Raw genomic sequence first — 24,876 nt, 5'->3', positions numbered from 1 at the left:
TAAGCTTCGTAGGACCTCTTCTTTCATTCATAATCAAGGCAAGTTACAATCGTAAAAAGTCATTCGGTGGCCTCAACCTGCCCATTGGGAAACCAAATCTGTTGGCCACCGAAACGCATTATAAGCCATCCAAAATTTCACGAGTTTAAGTCTATCAAACTTGGCCTTATAGGCTTGAGTGTCTAATTACCAAGGTGCATCCACAACAAAATAACTAAAACAATACCTACTATTCAACATTTATAACATACATATAGATAATAAAAAAGTCATCTAACATCCTAAACACTATTCATCTTCAGAGGACTCTACCAGAGCAGGGTCCTTTGCACTGGAACCGAGTAACTTTGATTGAAAGGGACACTGTATTTTCTTCTCAATATGACACAGGAGAATATTCTATTGTTGTGTCAGGAATTGGATCAGTTGAAATTCATTCTAGATATCCTCGAGGCCAGTGTCTAACTTAGTTGTTGGTTGACACAGTCATAATCGCTTTAGTCATCAAATTATTCATGAGCCAATATAAAAGAACTATCTACTTGTACTTGGTGGTATGACCACGGGTATGCCCCAGATCCGAAGCTAAGAGACGTCATTCTGTCACCTGCATTTCAGTCACCGCATGTTGGTTAAGCACCAATTTCCAAGACGCAATCAGCTAACGCACCTAGGCTGGAGTACCAACTGTATAAAATTGCACTGCTTCCTGTATGACCTGTGCATTCGACCTTCTGCCCCTTTCTTTCAGAGGCATAACAGAGAGGGAACCCCTGCCACCTTTCATTTCTTTCTTCCTATTCTTGCTTTGGCCGTCATTTCCTGACGAGTAAGCACTAGGGGTCGAACGCACCATCTTACCTGTTATAAATTTGACTAAACACTGGATAGACTCACAGTAAGGACATGACGAGGGTCGGCTCCAAAAGGTCAACCCGCAGCCATAGAACACACTATGATGACTCAGGTCTGAGACAATTACATTAAAAACAAGAAAGAGACATTGATTGTTGAGAGAGATCCAAGTCCAAAATCTAAGAGGAAACCTTGGAGGCTTCCAATGTCGAGGGATGTAGTAGCATATGACTATAGTCACAGAAGAACCATAATGCAAAGCAGGACTAAATAATTCAAGTCTTTGCATGGACCAAACAACAAAAACTGGCTCCCTGAGCTTCAAGATTATATATTTCACCACAGAGTAATCATAAATAAAATGCAAAGTAGAAGCTTTCAGAGCGAAAGTAAAAAAACACCCAACCCTTACATAACCCTCCCTCTCTGCACACCAGCCAGTATGGAATTTGTAGGGAAACCAACTACGGACACACATACCCATTTTAGATAAAAGTATGCCAAATAAGATAGAAATAGGAAAAGAAACAACACAGATATAACAAACAGAGACACCTAGAATTGTCCAGGCTTCCAAATTACGACCCCTAAACCACCCAACTTGCCCATTTCCGAAAACAAGATTTCCATCACACACCAAGAAATTAAAACAACATAGACTTTCCACAGAACCAAACAATCAACTCTAGACCGTCCATCATTCCTATTACCAACAGCATGACATCCATCCCTACTTTCTTCCATTCGAACATGCCACAAACACCGAGGCAAAGGCATAGAGAAAGATACATACCATATACCAGTGTCATAAACCGAAGGGTGGTAAGCTCGTCCAGGAACCGACAACGCCAACCCGAGCAGGCCGACGTTCTGACCTCTGAGCGCCAAAGACCTCCACTGCGACCACCACCTTCAACTGGGGAAATTGCATTAAACAGGTTTCCTTCCTCCACCACTTGGTGATTTACCTTTGCAACGCCCTCTATCGCATTAAATGCAATACTTCCAACTGTTGTCCTTTGCCAGCTACCACACACACTTGGGACGAGAGGTGGTCGCGCTTCAATTGATCTGCCCATCTTATCACTCATGTCATAAATCCCGAGAGGGATATTGTGACAGTTCACACCCCAATCGAGGGTACTAATAATGTAAAATTAAATTTTAACATAAAATGTAATATTATACATAATAATTATATACAAAATTAAGTTAAAATTTAGGTTTTTTCTTTCTTCCAAGTTAAGGAAAAAATAAATTAACGACTCAAGATGAAATGCATTTGGTAAGAATAAGCATCAATTAATGTGCTTATGAATTATAATGGGTCATTTTAAGTGGTTTGTTTCTGTTTTTTTTTATAATGATAAAGCTTGAAATTATGGATAAAAAAATGTACACATTATGATGGAGTTATAATAAATATAACCACCTTTAAATAAAGTGATTTATTGATAATATGATATTGGCATTATTAATAATCAATATTTATAGAGGTTATTTTCCTCATTTTTAAATTAATATATCTATTCAAAAATTCAAATTTTGCATATCACTAACTAAAAATAAATAAATAAAAATTATTAAGATTTAATAAGTTCATATTTTATAAACTAAGATTATATTTTACAAGCTAACTTTATGTGATAAGTAAAAATTGACTAAAAATAAGTTAAAATTTATTTTTCTTTTAGCAACATGATAAAAATATAAGGAAATAGATTAATGACTCAAGATAAAATATATTTAATAATGGTAATAATTCGTCCTCTTACCGATCATAGTGGGTCATTTTAAGTGATATGTTTTTTTTTTGAAAAATGATCAAACTTACAATTATGGATAACAACTATCCTCCTTATAAATTGAAAATAAAGTTATAACATAATCTCTCTCTCTCTCTCTCTCACACATACACACACGAGCTAATCAATTCCCTTACCGACCTATTGTCATCCATCATGTCCATTTCTTGATATAGTGTATCAACTAATTTTTCAAAAAGGATCTGCAAAAAAACTATTTGCCTATGTCTATACATAGTAAGTAATAAAAAAAAAAAAAAAAAAAATACTAACTATGCCTAAACCATGACTTCAAACAAAGGGGGGGTTGGAGATACTCCCTAACTAGCATATTTATAGAACTTCTTATAGTCTTCACTACTTAGTATGTTTCACCAATCTTGAAAAAATTAGTTTCCCATGTGCACAAGTGGACCTAGTCAAACACCTATTCTTGAAACTCCTCAAGAGTCTGAGCCTCCATGAGTTTCTACCTTTTCACCTCCATCTCCTTCTCCAACGCTTTCCATCCCTTTTGCCCCTTTCAAGCACTTACTATGGTAATTTTTTTCTACCTCCCATGTGCCACCTGCAACGTTGGAGTGATGATTGGGGTGTGTTAAGGAGGAGGCTTTGCAAGCACCCATATTATGTTCCCTCTTCCTCCCCCCTCTAGCTAGGTCAGCACCTTAAGCTATTCCACCCTAACAAACAATATGCCACCCAAAGACAGAAACCAAACATGACACACTTCCCACCCAAAATAAAGTAAGACAAAAGGGCCATGTCAACCTTGTCACCCTTGGGATAGACTAGGCTATGACCTTTTCCTGGTAGAGACCCTTACATTTTAGTCCTCTATCCCATCCCAGACTAAGACAATGAAACAAAAAGACAAAAAAACTAATAATAGAGGGAACAAGTGGTTACCATAAAATTCTACTCAATTAGCCATGGAGAAGGCTACCCCCGAGTGCTTTAAACACACAGGGCTAGTTAGTCTTCAAGTGCTCTCCAGCCAATCATGATGCTTGAGCTAAAATGTTGTCTTCTCTTGCTTGGAATTCCACCTACCCAAACATCTCATTACCAAAAGAATCTAGTATGAGTCTCCAAAACCTTCCCACAACAACATGGAGCTAAACGAAATTGGGGAGAAGCTTGTATTACTCCTCATGATTTACCTTCCCATTGAGTGGGGATGTCGTAACATCTCCTTTCCTTGTAGATGAAGGGAGTATAATAGCATCCAATGTGGAAAATGAGCAACACACAACAGTAGTCACATCCTCATTTGTGGACACCCCATCTAGGTAAATATCTTATTAATATTATTAATGATAAACACTTATAGAAGTTTATTTTTCTCATTTTAAAATTGATCTATATCTTCAAAATTTCAATTAGAATTATGATTGCTAAATTTTTATAATCTTGTATAACACCCATTCTAAAAATGAAAAATGCATTACATAATTTGAATGGGTTAGATTTTATAGGCTAACTTTATTCAATACCTGAAAACTCATTAAAATAAGTTCAAATTTATTTTGCTCTTGAGGGGTAGCCTAAGTGGATGGGATCACAACGATAATTCTGCCCACCTTAGTTTGAATCTTGACAAACCTCATTCGGTATGGTTTGTGGTCTATCATATTAGGATAAGGGGGTTTTTTTCTTGGTAGTGACGTTACTTGATTCATGATAGCAACAATGATTTATTATTTTAGCTATTTGTTACACAAAAATGTCGTCACCATGACTATTTGTAGTCAGTATGGGTCTATCATCACTTGTACTGTCCTCCTAAGCAAGTCTCAGACCTCAACTCTTCAAGTCAAGCTTCGAAAATGAGAGAAAGACATTGAAAATCAACAAATCTCTGGTTCCGCACTTTCTCTCAATGTTGCCTGCGGTCCCGCACCCCCTGTTCACAATACCTGCGGACCTGCCCGCTCTATCCCTAAAGGAGTGGGTGCGGACCCCTGTGAAAGTCAAAAAGGCACAAGTTTATTCTAAAAAACTCACTTTGGGTTAATTCTAGATGATTCTAGAAGGAATTTTGACGTGGATTGGTCGCTCTTAGGTGGTTCATGCATCCAAAAAGAGAAGGAGCTAATCCCTTGATGAGAGGAGCTATCCCTTTGAAGGAGGGCTTTATCCCTTTGAAGGAGGACCTAGTAACTTCCCTCCATTGCACTATAAATTAAGGCATTGGGCTGGTTGCTAGGGAGGTTAGAAGCTGAACATTTTTGAGGGTAAATGATGGTGGAATTGAGACTTCCTTGTTAAGCTTGAGAGGAGAGATCACATACCTTTTGGCTTCATTGGGAAGAGAGTGAAACTTGTCAAAGTAGAGGAGACTTCTTATTGGACCCTGGGAGGAGCTTGTACAGCATCAAGGCATAGGTTGTAAAGTTCTTCTTTGATTTGAATTAATACAATCAGATTCATTTTTCTCAACAAATTGTCCTATGTCATTTGTTTCATGAATTCCTTGATCATCATGTTAAGTATGCTTTATGATATTGGCTTTTCAGGTGCTATTTAATTTGTTTGTCTGTTTGTGTTTGCAAATTCGCTACAAGGGAGCTCATTTGGATCAAAGGAGCGAGGCTTCCACAAACTTGCATTGGACCCAAGGTAGGCCTAAAACACTTGTTTGCCTTTGTTTATAATTGCATATCTAGAGAAAGATAGTTTTTTATTGGCTTGCTTGTCACTAGATATCATTAGATTCTAGGAAGGTCTATCTTGTCCGCAAGATCGACTCGTTCCGTGTGACAAAATGGCGACTTCGCTGGGGACTTGATTTTTTCCTTGTTTTTACTTTGACCTGAGAAACTGTGTTTTTCTTTCTGTTTTTGGCTTGTTGTGTGTGGAATTGGGTGGATTTAGCAGATCTAGGATTATTTTTTGTTTTTCATAACTTTGGGAGAGGACCGCACCCTCGGCTTGGGACACAGTGCGGACCTATCCGTACTTTTGCTTTTAGCACAGAGCGGTACCGCACCTGTGTTAACTGTGGGCCTGTGGACCCTGTCAAAATTTTGGAAAACCTAAGATTTTCTCAGTTAGTTAGCTTAGTTTTTGTTTAGATGTTATTATCCCCTGCCCAGACCTGCATATAACCTGTCAGAAGCTTTTCTTAGGTTAATTCCATTGGTGTTAGGGTTTTAGGTGAAATTCCTAGAAGTTTTGTTTGTTGGGTTTGGTTTTCATTTTTGTCTTGTAGTAGTTTTGAGCTTAGAAGCTGTAGAAGCCTCAGACCACCTTGGTTTTTACTAGCCTTCTTATGAGTCTGACCATTTCCAAAATATACCTTTGTTGAGGAATCCACCTTGTGTTTTCTCTTTATGAAACTTCGAAAAATCTTGTGTCAAAAGTTTGGATGTCATTTTTAGAAAAGAAAACAAAAATTGGTTGTTTTTTGACTGATTTGTGATTCTGGACAAATTAGTCCTTAGTTTGCTTATAGCTATGTAAAACATCCTTGAAAAAGACATCTTGTAAGCTTTGGCTTCAAATAGTTTTTTATAGTTTATAGATCTCAAGAATAGTTAGTTCCATAGTTTTGAGTGTTTTATAAAAAATAAAAAAGTCTCTTTTGGAAAAAGTTTGTTTTTGTAGTATTTGAGTGTTTTGAAAGAAAAGGGAAATTTTTGTGAAAATAACTAGTTGCCTCGTTTTGAGTGCATTGGAAAAGACAAAAAGCTCTTCTTTTAATTTGTTTGTTAAGAAAGATTTGTGTTTACAAGCATTTGCATTCTCAAACTCTTTCCTAGCTAGAAGTTCATTGAAGGGAAAAGATTGCTTAATCATCTTAAGTGCATTTTTTAGTGATTTTGAGTCGAGTCTTCACACCATGAGTTTCATCTCCGCACCTCTTGACTTAAACAAAAACCAATAAAAATAACGCTTAAAGTAAAATCTATCTAGTAATCTTTTTGTTTCTAGGGCTCTGATACACCAACATAGATTAGGCTAGTGTCTTGGAGTAGGGAGTAATTAACTCTCCAAGATAGTAACACAAACAAGTAGCTGTATCTTGCGGTAGGAGAGAAATCCAATTGTTGCATTTATGCTCTGGGAAAGCTCCTCTTAAAGGAGAAGCACGAGATCGTGTTCGAACCAGTGTGGGAATCAATCCTTCCTCATTGGGAACGACGCCAGATATTCACGTATTAAAAACGGTAAACCTCGGATTAACCATTTTCGAGGAGCCTGGGGTCACTTGTTGGTAAACCTTGGATTATGTCAAGGATCCTTCAAGGGGATTGAGCTTGTTACTCTGCCCTTGCATGCGTATCGGATTGTAGACTGTTCCCCCAGGTATATTTGTTTCCGTTGGTAACCTTAGTGACCATATTCTATAGGATTCTTCCTAAGGTGACAATGGTGGGAAGATTCCACTGTACATGGAGCAGAGGTCGGCTAGACTCACTTGGATTTTTTGGGGGGTTCTCTTCACTCGAGACGGTTTAGTGAAGGAACTTGTGCCAGTCTATTCATTAAGCAGGTTGTCGGGGTAACTGTTCCAACCGCCATTTCTGTATTGAACTTTGCGACGTTGGGCTTCATCACCAACTAGTGTTTTCAGTATGGGAAGTTATTGTTTGTGTGTGGTTTGATCTCCTAGATTCTTTAGGCGTGTGATTCAAATTTGTTTGGTTCTTTAGAGGCTTTAGGTGGTTTTCATTGAGATTTTACTTTGTTTGCGTGTGAAGTAGTTAAATTTTTTAATCGTGGCTGAATTACCGAGGAAGTCCCGTAGACTTTGGGGCCAACCTCCTGAGTTTTCACCGAGCCAGCCTGAAGGGTTAAGAGCCTTCGTAACTCCTAGAGACAGTAGAGTTGGGTCACCTGAAGAAGGAGAGTCTTCTCTAGTAGTACATCCTGATTTTCAAGCTTTAGTAGCAGATTGTAATCCACAATCAGTGTCTGTTTCCGAAATTATTGGTAGATTTTCATCTACTAGTGATATAGGTGAGGAACCTAAAATATTTGAACCTGAAAGTGAATTTGCTGCTACTCCAACATCGAGGTTTACCTCTCCAACTTCTAGTGGTCCTGGTTCACCCAGGGTAGAAAGAATAATTACCCAAAATCTTTTTTCTGGACTTATAGCTATTGAAGAATTTGCTACTCCGGAAGAAGAAGTAGGCATCCCTATCCCTGAAAATCAACCTGTTATTGAACTTATGGAGCGTGAATCAATTTTTTACAGTCCACCTAGGATCAGTGCTTGGTATCTTTCATTGACTAATTTTTTGGAAAACCCGGGGCTAAGTTTTTCACCACCTCGTATTCCTTATCACCCAACACCTAGAGGTTACTATCCTCCGTTAAATATGTCAAGACAGTCGTCCATGTTTTCTCAATCGCCAGAATCCTTTTTGTATGGCAGTCCTTCTGTTCCCTCTGGGTATCAGTCACTTTCTGGTACTTTTGTGGGAGCATCTCCTCAACCCATTGAACAAGGGTTATTAACTGGAAACAATGGTACTAAGCCGTTGAGTGTAGAAGATATTCTCATGATGTCAAGTACTATTCCTAATCCTAAACCTCAAGGTGGCCAGTTACCACCTGGGGGGCAGCCTCAAAATCCTCAATTATCGCCTGGGGGGAAACCTCAAGGTACCCAATTTGCACCTGAGGGGCAACCTCAAGGACAGTACATACCTACGGGACAGTACGTTCCTCAAGGTCAACCCCAGACTCAATATGTACCTCAAGGTCAACCCTAGTATCAATATGTACCTCAAGGTCAACCCCAGTATCAGTACATGCCTCAAGGGTATCAACCCCAAGGTCAGTACTCGAACCAAGGTTTCCAACCACCCTCCGGTCAATCATATGTTCAAGGAACGGGAAATGTACCTTTGAATTATCAACCCTACCCTCAACCCGGTTATGGTCCTCAATATTCTCAACCTATTATGGGTCCGTACCCCAGAATGAACTTAGTGTGGGATCCATCGCAAACTCAACAGGTCTTGCAACCGAATGTACAGTTGTCATCTCAAACTGGACAACCCTTAGTTTCTGGTTCACACCAGCAACCTGTCCAGTCTATTATTCAAACTTCTGTACCTTCGGTAGTTTCTCAGCCTAGGCCTAGTATGCCTCGTAATCCGCCTCAAACGGCTGTTGCAACTGCTGCAACATCTGTTCAATCTACCCCACCTACTTCTAGAGTATCGACGGCTCCGGTTCTCAGACATCTTTACCTCAGTCTGGATCCACAATTCAAACTTCGGTTCAGATGCCTATAGGACAACCTGGTTCAAGTACGGTTGTCACAAGTCAACCACAATTTACTTATCAACCGTACCAGGGACAATACCAATTCGGTCCTGCTGTGCAGCAGCCAATCTATCAGTATCAATCGTACCATGGGTATACATATCAACAACCTCAACAACCCCAGTACGGTCCGGTTAATCCTAGTTTTCCGGGAGGATACAATATCCCAAATGCAATTCCAATTCCTAGTTATCTTGGATATCCTCCTCCTGGGGCTGGTCTCATGACCCAGAGTTTTAGGGACCCTAATCGTCAGTTACCGTTTATCGCAACTTTGGACTTTCCTGACTTGTCTTGCCTAACAAACGATCCCATTAACTATCTTTCGTTTTGGCCGCCAATGCCGAATAAGTTGCCTAGTGATATTCCTAAGTTTGAAGGCAAATCAGGAGAGGATTCGTCGAACCATGTGATGACTTATCACCTTTGGTGTGCGTCTAATTCCATTTCAGATGATTCAATATGTCTAAGGCTTTTCCAGCGCACTCTAATTGGTCTTGCGGCCAAGTGGTACATTGAGTTATCGCGAGCCACTTTTTATAACTTTAGTCAGTTAGCTACCTCGTTTTTAGCTCATTTTCAGTTGCCAGTCAGATATGACAATGGCACGGAATTACTAACTTCATTAAAGCAGTCGACGTCCACTTACATTTCGGATCATATTCATGAATGGAGACGTCGACGGTGCTTAGTGAAGGTTTTTATTCCGGATCAGAGCTTAACTGAATGGTTTGTAAAATCTTTATTGCAAAAGATCACTGAGGATGTAGCTAAGGCCGGAGTCGTTACTGAGGAGCAAGTAATTGCTCAAGCAGAGTACCTTGACTTAGTTTATACTCAGTCAGGTACGTTACACGAGAAAATCCCCGATATTCCTAAGCAAAATCAAATCGTTGCAGCTCCTTCAGGGTCTCATGATGCTGACGGTATGATTGGCATGGTTAATACCAAAAGTAAGAAGAAGACTTCCAAGAATTCTTCTCCTATCATAACCTTTCCAGATTCCCCGACAGGAGATTCTTACGCGGATATTTCCGCCGATATTCATGTTGTAGAATCATCTACAGCCAAATCAAAATCCGATGGTAAGAAGAAAGGGAAGAAGAAAAATAAAACAGACAAAAATTTGAAAGAGAAACCAAAAAAAGCAGAATCAACTGATGAAAAATGTAAACCTCGTTATCCTTGTCTCATTTGTGACGAAGAGAATTTTACAAGAGACTGCCCTCATTGTGCAGAGGTTGCGAATATTGTCAAAGGTTCCCAAATGCCTGTTGTTTTGAAGGATCCTTTTCCAAGTCAAGATAGTATGATGATAGGTTCTTCCTCAAATGCCAATGAATAACCCATACTGATGATGTCCCATGTTAGGATTGCGACTCGATCGCATGATTATGGTAGTAAAAGTCCTGTTGATGGTAAAGAAGCAGAATCTTCTCATTCTAACCCATCAACCTCAGCTCCCGGTTCCGATCCACTGCAGATCAAGAAACCTAATCCAGACTTAGTAATCAAACCGCCCGCCAAAGGTATACTTCGAAAGTCAGCTTTCAATCCACATGCGAAAGCGACTCAGAACTATAACATTGTTGAAGATTTAGTTGTTTCACCTTCAGCAATGTCAGCTTTGGAAGTGCTGCAATCATGTCCAGCACAACGTAAATTACTTTTGTCGGCTATAGGAGCTGTTGACGTTCAGGACTCGAACCTTATAATTTTCGATCTAGAAAATAGTACACCGCGCTTACCTCATCAAATGGCTTTCCAGATCCCAGTGATAGTAAAAAACAGACCTATTCATAGGACTGTGATTGATGAGGGAGCCTCAACGTGTATTATGTTGATACAGTGTTGGAGATCTCTTGGTTCTCCTTCACTAAATCAATCCCCGATGATTCTAAAGGCCTTTGATGGCCGTGGGTTTCATCCTTTTTGCATTCTATAGGATTTACCTATAGGGGTTGAAGGAAAAACTGTTAATCTAGATGTGGAGGTGGTTGATGCCCCTCTAGATTACAACCTTCTCTTGGGTCGTAGTTGGTCTTACGCTATGACCGCTGTTGTTTCATCAGTATTTCGGGTTATAAATTTTCCTCATAATGGAAAGATCGTAGCAATAGACCAGTTGACTTACTTTTCGTCCGACCCAGCCTCTTCTGAAAGCATTCAGCATGTCGGCAAAACGACTATCCCGTATAAGGATGTTGGAGTAGGACTAGTTAAAGATGCCAGTTTACTGGGAACTTTTCCTTTTCCTCTGATCAACACATCGTCCTCTTTTGCAACCATTCATATGATTTCGTCAGACACCATTGTTTATGATGATCCTTGGATCGTACCTTTCGAATCTGAGATAGACTCATTTGGTGATGTTATGCCTTTGAGTCTATATGAAATTGCATATCAGGTCGTGCAGTCGTTTTCCGACCCATCTTCAACCAAAATTGACTTAATGAATGTGGTCCATGAGGAATCACTTTTCACATCAAACTTGGATTCAACAACGTTTTCTGAACTTGTTCACTCTGATGAGAAAATTCGTGAAATCCTATGTGTCGATGATTTACCATGGGAAGATCTCCATCACAGATCTTCGTTCTTACACGAGAATGATCGTTTTGAAAAAGATTTTTCATCAATTTTTACGACTGAATATGTGAAGGAACCTCAAAATCCAATGAAAAATCTTGATTCAAAGTTAAATTTGGGAAACATTTCTCTAACTATTCCTATTGACATTTTGGTTAAGCCTGGAATTGTTGAAAATTTTCATATAGGTGACTCGTGTACGGAAGATGAAATTCAAATATATAAGGCCCTATTTCGAGAATTCCGCGACGTGTTTGTCTGGTCGTATAAGGAAATGCCAGGAATTGACCCCGCAATTGTTGTTCTTGAAATCAAAACTTACCCGGACGCTAAACCCGTCCGGCAACGTTTGCGTCAGATTCACCCGAGAAAAGCTACTGCGACTAAAGCAGAAGTTGAAAAATTACTCAAAGCAGGTTTCATTTATCTGATTCCGTTAACGGATTGGGTATCAAATATTGTTCTGGTTAACAAAAAGCAAGGGACAATAAGAATATGTATCGATTATAGGGACATTAATCGAGCATGTCCAAAGGACAATTACACAACTCCCTATATCGATCACATCATTGATGATTGTGCTGGCAATGAAATATTTTCCTTCATGGATGGTTTTTCCGGATACAATCAAATCAAAATTCTACCTGCCGATCAACCAAAAACGGCTTTCATTTGTCCATGGGGGACATTTGCTTATTGCAAATTACCTTTTGGGCTCAAGAATGTCGGGGCAACTTTTCAAAGGGCCATGTCTTATGCATTTCATGACATCAAGCACATTGTGCAACCCTATCTCGATGATTTTCCTGCTCATTCATTACATCGAGTTGATCATCTCATCTATTTACGAGCAATCTTTATGAGGTGTAGGCATTATCGGATTAGGTTAAATCCACACAAGTGTGTTTTCTGTATAGAAACGGGTCGGTTGCTGGGGTTTGTTGTTTCGGAAGCCGGCATTCGCATTAATCCCTCGAAGGTTGAGGCTATTGTCAAATTGCCTCCTCCTTCGAGTCTTCGCCAACTCCAAATTTTGCAAGGGAAAGCAAACTTTTTACGACGATTCATTCGTAACTACGTCGAGGTTACAAAGGGTTTTACCTGGTTGTTGAAACAGAATACTCCATTCTATTGGGATGAGATAGCTCAGAAATATTTTGATGCACTAAAACACGCGTTGACCCATGCACTGTTATTACATCCTCCCAACTACAACCAGGACTACTTCTTGTATCTCGCCGCCTCCCATTCCACCATTGGAATGGTGTTAGTTCAGGAAGATGAATTCGGTACTGAACATGTGATATATTACCTTAGTCGAACTTTAAATCCAACTGTGCTAAAATACTCACATGTGGAGAAATTGGCATTGGCAGCTGTTCAAGCTGTCCAACGTTTTCGTCACTACATTTTACTACGTAAAACTACAGTAATTTCTGATTGCAACCCTATGATCTATATTTTGACCAAGCAATTGTTAGGGGGCAAGTACTCCAAATGGATTGTGATCCTGCAGGAGTTCGACTTGGAATTTGAAAACTCTAAGTCGAAGAAATCTTTAGTTTTTGCGGAGTTAATGTGTGACTTCCCGCGTGCTGACACAGAAACTGTGACGGAGGAGCCCATTACGGATGAATCCTTGTTTCTAATCAGCACTTTAGATCCATGGTATGGGGATATCATCATTTATCTCCAGACCCAATCCTTTTGGCCAGAAATTTCAAGGTCAGAACGTCGAAAAATACGATTCCAGTCCCAACAATTCAGAATTATTGGAGATACTCTTTATCGCCGCGGGGCGGACTCTGTTTTTCGACGTTGTTTAACTCATGAGGAAGCTGAAAGGGTTATAAATGACTGTCACTCTCGAGTGTGTGGTGGTCATATGTTTGGGTATGCCACAGCCCAAAAGATATTGCGCGCTGGCTACTTCTGGCCATCCTTGTTTAAAGATTGTATTAACGCGGTCCGAAAATGCCACAACTGCCAAATTTTTGATCGAAAGATGCATGCTCCACCTGCTCCTCTCCACCCTATAATTGTCGTTGGTCCTTTTTCCAAATGGGGTATCGATTTTATTACATGTAACCCTCACTCGGCCGGGGGGCATGCGTATATCATCCTTGCGGTAGATTATTTTACCAAGTGGGCCGAGGCGATGCCTACATTTGAGGCAGACAGAAAAATAACTGCAATTTTCGTGTTCAATCATATAATTTCTAGGTTTGGTGTTCCACAAGCGATTATCACTGATCATGGGCATCATTTTCGAAACGTTATGATGACCGAACTTACAGGCCAGCTTGGCTTGCATCACGATAGTTCAACTCCTTATTATCCACAAGCTAATGGTCTGGTTCAATCCATCAACAAAGTTTTAGTTATCATGATCCGACGAATCATTGGGATTCATCGGTCGAATTGGCATAACATGTTATGTTCAGTGCTTTGGGTTTATCGAACCTCAGTAAAAACGTCAACAGGGTTCACTCCTTTCCAACTAGTTTATGGTCTGGAAGCTATGTTACCCATTGAATGCGAAATCCCGTCATTGCAAATGGCCATCGAGTTACTTCCAGCCACTTCCGAAGAGGAAAAACGTTTGTTATACTTGGCTCAATTAGATGAGAATCGACGTGATGCTGCATTGGCGATCGAAACTCACGCAAAACGTATTAAAGCTCAGTATGATCGAAATGTGACCCCTCGAAATTTTTCGGAAGGAGACCTAGTCTTATTGTACGATCAAGCTAATGATAAATTAGGCACTGGGAAATTCGTTCCTATGTGGCATGGTCCCTATGTTGTCAAGCAAAAGCTAGCAAAAGGGGCCTATGAATTGATCAACATTGACGTGGACTCTTTAGGTAAACCCAGAAATGGTCTTTACCTGAAGAGGTATTATGCTTAAAGAATGGGTGTGGAGATTTTTAGTTAAGATAGTTTTCTTTCTAGCCTGGTGTGTTTTAGTTTAAAAAGTGTGCTTAGCTTAGAGAGTGTTTTTCGTCATTATTCCTTCTTATCTTGGTTTTACTCTTGATATTTCAGATGTTGATGCCTCTCCAAACATACATTGGTTTCGCTGATGCTGCTTGTCATAATACATGGAACATTTCTTCCGTAGCTTGGGTTATCTATTCACCCTCTGACGAGTTGGTATCTATGCATGGGGTAAGCCTCGGTAAAACAACGAACAACATTGCAGAGTATAGTGCAGTGATTGAGTTATTATCTGAATCTATTTCATTTGGGATTCGTAGTTTGATAGTGAGGTTAGATTCTGAACTCGTTGTATTATAGCTTAATAGAGTATATGCCATTAGAAATCCAGTGTTATTGAGATTATTTTGGAGAGTGCGTCTCTTGGAACGTGAATTTGATTATATTGAATATCAGCATATTCCAAGATCTTTAAATACATTAGCAGATGCAATTGCTTCTCGAATGTTAAGTAGACATTTGCAATAATCATACATGTAAATTTAAAAGCATTCCATAACATGTTTTACAACATGAGCTGGTAATAGTGATATAGTATAATATAGGAGTGTGTCAAATTATACATCGTCCTCGATCATAGGTTGAAAAACACCTTATGATCGGCAAAAATGATAAGTACAAAAATCAAAAATGTCATATGTGTCTACAATAAGTGATCATCCTATCACTAGTGATGATCTCGATAAGAAACCATTGTACGGGCCACCTTACAAAGGAACCTCCTAAAAGGTCCTAGGACCCCAATCACATAGCGCTGTAGTCGACGAGGAATGTCATCTATGCCGGTCTCTGGAATGTCCCCTGTCAAGCACTCTAGATGACTCTCCAACTCGGCCAAGGTCTCTGTTGATTCGTCCTGTGGGGCTGGTGCCGCTGCAGCTGGTTGTTTCCTCTCGTAAGGCCAGAGAGCGGCTGGTCATTGTGGACCCACATCTACATTTGAAACTTTTACTATCAGTTTTGGGACGACATAAAAACAAAAAAAAAAATTAATAGGAAAATGTTGAAAATGATTTTACCTGAGTCATCCCATTTCTCTCCTGGTGCAAGAGCCATGTCTGGGTCACCGCAAAAATCTACCCCAGCGTAAGGGAAGTCTTGAATAGCAAAAACTTGGTTTTCCAACCAATGGAAATACTCAGGTTTGAATCAAACGACTTCTGTCCCCTTGTCAGGATGACGGGCCATAACTGCAACCCATCGCATTGGGCTCTCGAGGAAGCCCAGCTCCAACAGTGAGGTGCTGTGGGACCAACATCGGGACCCTCTCTAGACCAAAGCTCACAAGTAAAGCACCTTAACCAAAGGTCTTCAGTTGTCCATTCTTGGCTCTAGTCAGTTGGCCTTTTACATTAGCCAACACAGCATCGCACCAGTTGAAGATGGTGCCTCGAAAGCAGTCAACTGCCATCCGCATCTGGGATCCAGTGGAAATATGTAGTGCGGCGCTCCCGCAAAGCCTGGTAACAGTAAATGCGATCACCATGAGTTTATGACAGGATATGGTTTTAATGTCTATCCTTTTGTCTCTAGCCTGGTTGTTGCAGAACTCTAGCTGGAGGCTATCGACAGACTGGCCACCTGGCCTAGTCCCGAATAGAGTCAAGTTTTCGCCTCTCTTAGGCAAACCAGTCAAAAATTATATGTCTGCCAGCTCAATTTCGAGCTGGTGGCCACCAATGAAGAAGCACTGATCCTGTATGCTCCACTTGTCTACCAGCCACTGCAAGAAGTCCACTTGGGCCCTCATGCCAGGTATAGCCCAGAATTTGTACAAGCCACATGCCTTCAATGCATCGATCGAAGGTTGGTGATTTAACGCAGCAAGATCTACGTCCTCATGCTCCCGTTCTCGCCAATCAAGCATGATGTATACTCTACATCCAACAAAAAGGCAAATTAGAATGCAAGAAATTAAATTGTTTGGGTCAATTTTGAGAATTTTTGGGTTAGAAACCCTTGCTGCGGGGACCACACCCTCTCTATTAGAGACAGTGCGTGGATCCACACCTTGCCTTCATGGAAGGTGTGGACCCCTAACTTTTTCCCCATTGAGGAAAAGTCGGGGTCCGTGGGCTGCCAGTGTTATGCCTGCGGGCCCCCGCGCGCGGGTTTCTAGCCTAAAAACACTCTAAAAAATGAAATAAAACCCTAAAAACCAATTGAAACAGTTGAAATTGAAGAGTAGGATGATGTGGATTACCTGGAGGAGATGGCGTTCAATTCCGACGGATGGATTTTCCGCAATCTTCACGGGAAGTTTTTGACCAAAAGCACTATTTTCTCACCCAAATTTCAAATGGTAAAAATGAATTGACGAAAGTCCTTTTTATAAGTTTGTTGAATAAATGAATTGTAAATTTGTTTATGTTTCACTTTAGAAAGGTAACTTTTGCAGCATTTTTATCCATCTCAAACAGGTATGAGTAATGTTGCAATTTTTGTTCAAGATAACGGATTTTTCAGGCGAAATCGGTCATTTTCGACGAAAAAACATTTAGAGTCACCTTTAAGCTCTTTTCTGACTCCTAAAACATGAAAATATCATCGAGTTTTTCTTTTTAAACTCGTTAAAACGGAACTAAAAAGACAGTCCACTTACAGCGCTTTTTCTGACCGTAAAAACATGAAAGGATTGCCAGATTTTTGTCATTTTAAATTCGATATTGGTTATAAAACGACGCGTCATTGATCGCTTTTTTACTTTTTCGGATCAGGGGCACTAATTACGAAAAGTACTCCTTGGTCGTAAAGATCAAGCAATTCTCTCAAGTATTATTTTATACTTTTTGGGCTTGGGAGACACAAATTTACGAAAAAAGTCAACCCTGGAGTCTTCTTAAGTTTTTTTAGACTCTCTAAAATTGAAAAACGCCGAGTTTCTCCTATACTGGACTCATTAAAATTTAACAGTAAAGGACCTGTTGAATTACAAATAGAAACGAACCACTCCTTCTTAGGGTTCAAATTTAAACTAAGTTGGACTCATCCGAAGGATGAGCTTATAATCAAGCAAATGTTATCCTCCTCAAGCTTGTCAAAAATAAAGAGGTACTTGCCAGAAATGGTGGGGGAAAAGAGAGAAAAATGAGCCTGTTTGTCATACTTTGTAACCACTCTTGAACACGACACTTTTATTCACCTGGGTTGGGAAATCCTTTGCCTAACAGTTGATCAAACCACATTGAAAGCCTTCAGCCGGTTTCTGGGTATTAACTTTGGGTCAATTGTCACCAAACCATCTGCTGTGTCATTATGTGTTCAAGAGGTCAGTGCCAATAAGCCATTCATCTGCAAAATATCTGTCATCCATCTTGACCATCCCTGAGTCAGTGCTTGCAACTAAATTTCTTCAACTTGATCTATGATTTCGTGTTGTGGGCTTGCCTACGACGGATCGCTTTCTATCGACTTCAGCTCACTATCTAGAAAGATGATCTAGAAATCGTCAGTACCTTGGGATCTACATGCCTCAATGGCAGGTTTCTCGCCTTTGACGTTAAGTTGCATCATTGACCTTCGATCAAAGGATTCCGTGACATGTTCGACATCAACACATCTATTCACTTCTCATGGATTGTACTGGGTACTTTGAGAGCCATTGACATTACTGGTGGTTTCTCTCACACTTGTTAACAGTTTACATCATTGACTGGTAATCAAGTGGTTTCTACCATGTTCGACTTCAACACATTCATTCGCATGGATAGAATCGTACTGTTTCGAGAAGTAGAAATGAAGACCCTGGATCTAGTTTTCGCAATCTAGGCTGCGAGGAATTTTGTATTCATTATATTGTGGACTATTCATAAACAGATGGTTGCGTCCATATTGTGTCTACATGTCTCTATACTTGTGATGTATTACAAGATCATTCCTATATCAGAGCAGTAGTTAGTTTTCTAGTCAGTTTTGATCTGAGTATGGGAATGCCTACCTTAGCGATGATATGATCTCTTATATATATTTTGCATTGAATGTTTTTACAGGTTCTGACTGAGCTCTCCACAAGATGATCCTCGAAATGATAAAGTACTTCACTCTTCCTAAATGATAAATGAAATCCTCATCTACTACAGACTTCGCACTTTAGGGGGCAATCTGTTACACAAAAATATCGTCACCATGACTATTTGCAGTCAGTATGGGTCTATCATCACTTGTACTTTCCTCCTAAGCAAGTCTCAGACCTCATCTCTTCAATTCAAGCTTTGAAAATGAGAGAAAGACATTGAAAATCAACAAAGCTCTGGTTCCACACTTTCTCTCACTGTTGCCTGCAGTCCTGCACCCCCTGTTCACAATACCTGCGGACCTACCCGCTCTGTCCCTAAAGGAGTGGGTGCGGACCCCTGTGAAAGTCAAAAAGGCACAAGTTTATTCTAAAAAACTCACTTTAGGTTCATTCTAGATGATTCTAGAAGGAATTTTGACGTGGATTGGTCGCTCTTAGGTGGTTCATGCATCCCAAAAGAGAAGGAGCTAATCCCTTGATGAGAGGAGCTATCCCTTTGAGGGAGGGATTTATCCCTTTGAAGGAGGACCTAGTAACTTCCCTCCATTGCACTATAAATTAAGGCATTGGGCTGGTTGCTAGGGAGGTTAGAAGCTGAACATTTTTTAGGGTAAATGCTGGTGGAATTGAGACTTCCTAGTTAAGCTTGAGAGGAGAGATCACATACCTTTTGGCTTCATTGGGAAGAGAGTGAAACTTGTCAAAGTAGAGGAGACTTCTTATTGGACCCTGGGAGAAGCTTGTACAGCATCAAGGCATAGGTTGTAAAGTTCTTCTTTGATTTGAATTAATACAATCAGATTCATTTTTCTCAACAAATTGTCCTATGTCATTTGTTTCATGAATTCCTTGATCATCATGTTAAGTATGCTTTACGATATTGGCTTTTCAGGTGCTATTTAATTTGTTTGCCTTTTTGTGTTTGCAGATTCGCTACAAGGGAGCTCATTTGGATCAAAGGAGTGAGGCTTCCACAAACTTGCATTGGACCCAAGGTATGCCTAAAACGCTTGTTTGCCTTTGTTTGTAATTGCATATTTAGAGAAAGATAGTTTTTGATTGGCTTGCTTGTCACTAGATATCGTTAGATTCTAGGAAGGTCTATCTTGTCCGCAAGATCGACTCATTCCGTGTGACACTATTGATTTTCCGCTTAATACCAAATAACAACAATAAAATAATAAAATATTTTTCCTTTTTCAACATATGAAACATAAGAAAATATATTAAAGGCTGAGATCCAATGCATCTAAGCACCTTAGGGGTAGCTCACTTGGAAAAGCATATAAAACATGCTATGTAAAATATTATGAGGTCCTTAGTTTGATCCCCTCATTAATTTGTGTCCACATTAGGGACAAGCATGGTGCACCTGGTGGTTATAATGGTAGTGAATGGAATCGACCACATATCGCACAAGTATGAGACCACCCCAATTGTTGATTCTGCCAGTCACATAAAATGAAAGAAAGAAAGAAGAAGATCTAATGCTTCCAGTAAGAGTAAGAATATCTCCTCTTGAGGATAACAATAATTCATTTGAGTGATATGACTTTTTTCTAATAATGGAAAAGTGCACAATCATAAGTGTCAATTATCTTTATTATAAATTATCAATGAAGTTATAATAAAGTTTACCACTTTTAATAACAAAGCTAAAATTGATTTATTAAAAGTATAATATAATATGGTTAGTCAATTGGATTTATTTTGGGTGGTTAGGAGGAATGTTTATCATCATCTCCACCCAAGTTCAATTCCCTCAAGTGACATGTTAAACTCACATTTTTTTTGTATATTCTTTCGTTGTTAACTTTTTTATTACATTTGTTCACTTTTTGATCACTTTGATTACATTTTTCACCCAGGGAGGACTTGAACCCAAGACATAAGGGACCAACATCCTCGCTCACAGGCAGTCACTAACTAGGATGCCTCACCTAGGTGGCATGTTAAACTCACATTGAATATATTGTTGTAATGACTTTGATATGAAAAAATATATTAATAAATCAAGATCTAGTACATGTCGTAAAACTAAAAAACTATCCTTTCATGGACAAGAGCGGGTCATTTAAGTAGAATGAACTTTTTTGAATAATGGTAAATCTTACAATCATTCCTAACAAGTAAGTGGTATGTTTTTTTTATTGAATAATGGTGAATCTTACAATCATAGATAACAACTAAGTTGTATGTTTTTTTTTAATAATGGTAAATCCTACCATCATGAATAACAATTAAGTGGTATGCTTTTTTTGAATAATAATAAATTCTACAATTATAAATGAGAGCATTACTCATTATAAATTATCAATTGAGGTATAATAAAATCTACCACTTTCCACCAAAAAAGCTCCAAAAAATTAATTGTTTTTTTTTTTAACAAAGTCGGATGCTTGTATTAGTGGCTGAAAAAAAGATGAGAGCCAGAGCTCCTAAGATACATTAGGTGTTGGAGGCTACCTGAATCAAAGGAGTTACAAAACATATCTCTCCTTGATCCTACTCCTTCTTGTTCTGTTTCTAAAACTATCTAGACTACTGTAGATTCTTACATATTCAAACAGCAAATTTAAACATTTGCAAAACATTTTAATCTATTCCTATATGACTGATATGTCTTGCAATTGATTCCTCCGGTTTTTCGTCCCCTGCTGCCTGCTTGGCGCCTTGACTTTTTTTGTAGCGGGAAGGAATAGAAAATAAGGGCAAATAGAAAAGGACCAACAAGAATAGGATCTCACTGCTCGGGATACTGAGATTTTCGATGCCAAAAACCACAGAAGAGGGTCGGAGAGCAACAGCACACTGTAAAGAACTGAAAGGCCAGAACTAACAAGGGGACAGAGTCGGGAAAAGCAGAGAGAAACTTTGACAGAGGCGAGGGCGGGCGAAGAGTTGCTACACTGAGGGCCGAACAATAGAGGTCTACCCAGAAGAGGGCAACAGAGGGACGGGGAGGAGAGAGCCCAGAGAAGTGGGCTCGAGACCTCTTGATTACGAAGGCAAAGATAAGAGCAGTGAGGAAAGGAGCAGGGCGAGGCGATGAAGAAATGAGGAGGGCAGGAACATATATAGGAAGAGCCAGTCACGGGAAAGATGGGGCAATCTTGAGGGAGGCTCGAGGAGAACGGAGGCCAGTCTTGAGAAGCCCGTGAGGCTGATCTGAAAGGATAGATGCCGGCGGGACTGATCATAATTACTAGATTGCAGGGTAGGCGAAATCTTTGCCAACTCCTTCTGAAGATTGCATTTTTGCTGAAAACTTGTGAAGCCTGATTCCAATCCTGTCTGACGGAGCTGACCAGATTGGTACTAAGATGAATGATGTGGATCATGGCAGGGGCTGGTAGGATTCCTCGGTGTTGCAGCACAAGTTGCCGGGTGACCTGTCACATGCTTTATTCGCATAACCATCGGCCTGCCTGTTGAGGTTGCGGAGAATGTGAAAATATTGTATATCATCCATTGTTTGGTGCAGCAACTGATTATGCTTGTTGATCTGTTGTAGGTGAATATTGGGCGAATCCTTTTGGTGGACCATGAGGCGGATGACAATGGAAGAGTCCCCGAAGATTTTTGCCGATCTTATCCCCATTTTTTTTAGCTGAATTAGACCCTGATACAAGGCTAATGCTTCAGCTCTATTGTTCGAAGCTTTCCCTAGACCCCACTCATAATGGAGGATGTGATCCCCATTGGCATTGATGATCAGTCCCCCTATGCCAGCTATGTCGGGATTTGACTTGGATGCCCCATCGAAAAATAGATAAAAAACAGTTGCAATTTTGGATCCAATTAGCGAATTCTTCCTCTTTTAATCTAAGTTTCCATGAACTCATTTCTACCCTGCTTTGGGTCTCCTTCATGCTGCCTTTCTGCACATTGTAATTTTTCTCCAGTATGTAACTTATGAAGTCTCGTTCTTCCACACTATACTTTATTGCATCTATATTCCCTGTAGCCTTCACTGAGATAGTTTCCAGGGCAAGACTCTTAGCCTTGTTGCAGATCATTCTTGTTGTTGAGCTTTTGTCTTGGAAAAAAAATTTATTCCTTGCTAACCAGATTCGCCATAGTAAGGTGTAGGGGAGAGTGTTCCATACTCTCCTCACCAGGTTACTTCTTTTTTCTTTCCATGGGCAGCGTTTTCTCCAAATGTGTATTGTCTCAGCTACGGACTGCTGAGAGTTCCAAGCTAAATTACCTGTGGTAGACAGCCTTTGCCAGCAATCAATTGCAAAGGGACATTCTACGAATAGGTGGTGCATAGTTGCTTCGGCTTTGCAGCAGTTGGGACATCTGGATGGGCCATTGATGCCTCTTTTTTTGAGGTTCTCCGCTGTTAATATTTTGCCTTTTAACAGAAGCCATATAAAAAATTTTATTTTTGGAAGCGCTTCTGATCTCCAGACAATTTTCCATTGATTCCATAAATTCGTGGGGAAGGTGCTGTTGCATAAAAATTGATGGCCTGCTTTGACTGTATAGCTTGTTCCAGTTGAGTCCCAACGATATCCATCACTCTCATTTTTCTTAATGGGGGCTTTATTGTGCAAGAGGGTCTGAAGATAGCTTAGATTGGGCTTTAACTCGCTGGGGATTTCCGGGAAGGACCATCCTGTCCAAATATGGGAGAAGGGATCCCAGCAGGATATTTGGGCCAGGTGGTGGATACCCCTGTTGTTAAGAAACTCAATGATGGGCCTGGCTTCCTGATACATGTTTATGGGCTGTTGTCCCATGATTCTATCTGTTCCAATGCTGATGTTATCTCCCCCCCAAGGAACTTTTGAAATATTTTGGATCATAAGTGGAAGGACTTTTTTGCATAGTCGCCAAATTTTGGAGGAGTCTCTGTTTGGTATGTTGGAATCAAAGAGTTGTTGCCTGGGGGAGTTGAGGTATTTTGTCTCCAGCACCCTTTTCCACCACGATGAGGGTCCTGTGACAAATCTCCAGACAATTTTCGCACCAAAGGCTAGATTCAAGAGTTTTGGCGATCTAATACCTAGGCCTCCTCTTTCTTGAGTTTGGATAACCTGTTTCCAGCTGACAAGATTAAACTTGCTTTTGTCATTTTTCCCTCCTTGCCAAAGGAAGTGGCGTAAAACAACTTCCAATTTGTGGTGGAAAGTGGCAGGAGCATGATGGAGGGAGCAGCGATATAGGGGAAGAGAGGTGATACCTGACTTGAGGAGAATGAGACGACCTGCTGGGTTGAGCCACAGTGAACCCCATTGTTGCACCTTCCTCTTAACCTTGTCAATAATTTCATTCCAGGTTCCAGCCTTCAAAGGACCAAGACTCACTAGCATACCCAAATAAGAGAAGTGGGTCCAATCCAGATTGCATGTGACACCAAATATATTTGCAATGTTGTGGATAACCTGATTTGAAGAGTTCCATCCATATATACAGCTTTTGAGTTGGTTGACCAATCCTCCAGAGTACCCCATAAATTGATCCAGAAGTTTCTTGAATCGCCTTGCTATTGTGGTGGAGGCGCCTCCAATTAATAAAGTATCATCAGCAAACTGTGAATGATTTATGTTCTTGGCTCCACTCCCGAATTTGATGCCAGTTATTAGACCTACTCTCCGATTGTGATCTAGAACTCGACTGAAAGATTCTGCCATGAGAATAAAAAGATAGGGAGAGAGGGGGCAGCCCTGTCTCAGACCCCGGGAGGACTGGAATGCTTCACCAGGTCTGTCGTTGATCAGGGGAGAAATCCAGGGACCAGAGATGCAAGCAACGATGATGTTAATGAAGGGGGTCTCGAATCCCATCTTTTTTAAGACAGCAATAAGGAAAGAGTGCCTAACTCTGTCAAAGGCATTTGCCAGGTCAAGCTTGAGGACAAATCCTTTTTCCTTCCTAGATAGGCTCGAGTGAATGGCTTCTTGAACAAGGAGGATGGAATCAGTGATTTGCCTGTTAGAAAAGAAGCCTCCCTGACTTTCGGAGATCAAGGAGGAAAGGAGGGGTTTAAGTCTAGTGGCTAGAATCTTGGTCAGAATTTTGTAGGAAGAATTGCAGATGGAGATGGGTCGGAATCTGGAGGGGGAAGATGGCCAATTTTCTTTGGGGATGAGGGCAAGGAAGGTGGCGTTGGTGTACCCACCAATTTTCCCTTTCCTTTGACCCCATCGAATCATCTTGACTAGGTCTTTTTTAATGAGATTCCAGAATCTCCTATAGAAACAGATGGGGAATCCGTCGGGTCTTGGCACCTTATCAGGATGCAGATTCCAAATTGCTCTTTTGATTTCCTCTTCTTCAATTTCCTTGTTGAGATTGTCATTCATTTCCTTTGTGATT

General features: G+C 40.2%; 1 pseudogene; it reads right to left on the bottom strand.

The window, feature by feature from the left end:
- The window catches only part of LOC149227858 (uncharacterized), a 141,389-nt pseudogene extending 117,198 nt beyond the window's left edge, over nucleotides 1-24,191 (bottom strand).
- Nucleotides 24,192-24,876: the final 685 nt, after the last annotated feature.

Source organism: Pinus tabuliformis, chromosome J, assembly GCF_031772625.1.
Source record: "Pinus tabuliformis cultivar Carrire ecotype Pingquan chromosome J, CPIR1, whole genome shotgun sequence".
NCBI lineage: Eukaryota > Viridiplantae > Streptophyta > Pinopsida > Pinales > Pinaceae > Pinus > Pinus tabuliformis.
The sequence above is the reverse complement of the archived record's forward strand: the minus strand, read 5'-3'. Positions and strand labels throughout refer to the sequence as shown.